The 1,733-nt window shown below is 55.4% G+C and overlaps 1 protein-coding gene across 1 annotated transcript in view; it reads right to left on the minus strand.

Annotated features, from left to right (window-relative positions):
• LOC113204616 (hypoxia-inducible factor 3-alpha) overlaps positions 1–1,733 on the minus strand; it is a 63,930-nt gene that overhangs the window by 3,377 nt on the left and 58,820 nt on the right. The gene's annotated exons all lie outside the window — the stretch shown is intronic.

Below are 1,733 nucleotides of genomic sequence, written 5' to 3' on the forward strand. Positions count from 1 at the left end.
GGGGGGGGGGTCCCCTAGCCCTCAGCGCCACACGCGAACCGCGAACCGTAAAGGCACCCAGTCGACGAGCTTCATACCAAATCATAAGAATCCGATGCAACGACCGGCGGCAGTAGCGACAGCAAAGGGGCCCGGGGAGCGGAGCGCCTCCGCCGTGGACTCCGTAAGGCTGACGGAGTAGTGGAGAGGCGGGGGCCGGAGGGGACTCTGGGTCGCAAGGGTGTCCGCGGGGGGGGTGGTGGGGGGGGGGGGGGGGGGGGGGGGGGGGGGGGGGGGGGGGGGGGGGGGCTTGTTTGCGTGTGGAAAGAAAAATTTATGCAACTCGTAACTCCCGGTAAACTCCCGGTAAACTTGGCAAATATCGTAGTCAGCGGTAGTTGGCCACCCCCACCCCACCCTGCTCTTTATTTGCTTCTACTCGAATTTTTTTTTAGATTGATAGTTCATAGACCTGCAGAAGCAAAACGTATGGGTAATGGTTCCATCATGTGCATAGCGCGACTCTTATCGACTTTTTGTGTAAGTACAAATGGGAATAATGGAACCCCATTCTTCGCATCATACACACCTGCACATTTATGCAAGTCTATGACTGCGATCAAACCATCCCGAAAACCCCGTCTGCCATTTACGCACTAATTTCCGAACCGCCCTTCCTCCGCCAGGCAGGCGGACCCCCCTCCTCTCTGCGGGATACTGTCCCGCGCGGCACTGCCGCCCAGCGGGCGGCCTACCACGCGGTTCGCAGGCGGCCTCCGACCCGCCCTGCCGCGCCCGCGCCGCGCCCCAGCTCGGCCCCCCAGCGCCTTGTTACAGGACCGCGGCCGTTAGGACTCAATCAGATAAAAGAGTACGCCCGAACTTCATCAATGACGTAACTATGCAGTTGAACGGACTGCAGAAAGTTTTAACGACCTCGGCACGCGTCGCGTCGATTGCGTGTAATTACACAGAGGGTGCGCGGGGGCGGGGAGGTGTCAATCCAATGGATTTCTTTTCAATACTAATTCAAAATGAACTTCAGCATTACTATGCACAAATTTGTGCATAGTGGCGTTAGTTTTGCATACTTATGCATGAAAAACTGTGCATAGCTGTGGCTGCATGAAATCCTGCAAGTCTCATGCACAACAGAATGCATAAGGATTTAGTGTGCACCAATGCCCCGTACGAGTATGCAACCCGTCCGCATACCTGAATCCGTTACAGTTTAACCAGAAGAAGAGGACGGAGCAGATCACCCACCCTGGACCTATGCTATTACACTGTCTGGGGGGAAATTTAATAAACTGTCACACATCTTTCAATAATCAACACACAAATTACCATCATTTCAAGATTGGCAGAGCAAATCCCGGCAAATCTTTAAAAAAGAAACACTCAAAGATTGCATTTTTATTCTAGTTTCTCGTTTTTGATTCTATTTTTAATCGATAATAATATAGTGATTACTTCTTGATTTGCTTTGGCGATGCGGTGGGGCCACCCCTCCTGGAGCTACTCATGCTTACCGCCTTCGCGTGCGCATCTTCATGTCCGGCCTGAAGCTGTCGGCGGGCTGCTGCTTGTGCGCACCTCACACGGGGCGGGGCGGGCTCGGCGCAGGCAGGCGCAGGCAGCGTCAGAGGGTTCAGGCGTGCGTCTCAGGACTGGGAAGCCGCAGGCAGCCCCAGCCGCACCCCCAAAGACTTCCCCTTCCGGCCGCCGCGTTACGCCGAACCCGGGAGCCTCCC

This window comes from Frankliniella occidentalis, unplaced genomic scaffold (assembly GCF_000697945.3).
Source record: "Frankliniella occidentalis isolate FOCC.00 unplaced genomic scaffold, Focc_3.1 Scaffold421, whole genome shotgun sequence".
Lineage (NCBI taxonomy): Eukaryota > Metazoa > Arthropoda > Insecta > Thysanoptera > Thripidae > Frankliniella > Frankliniella occidentalis.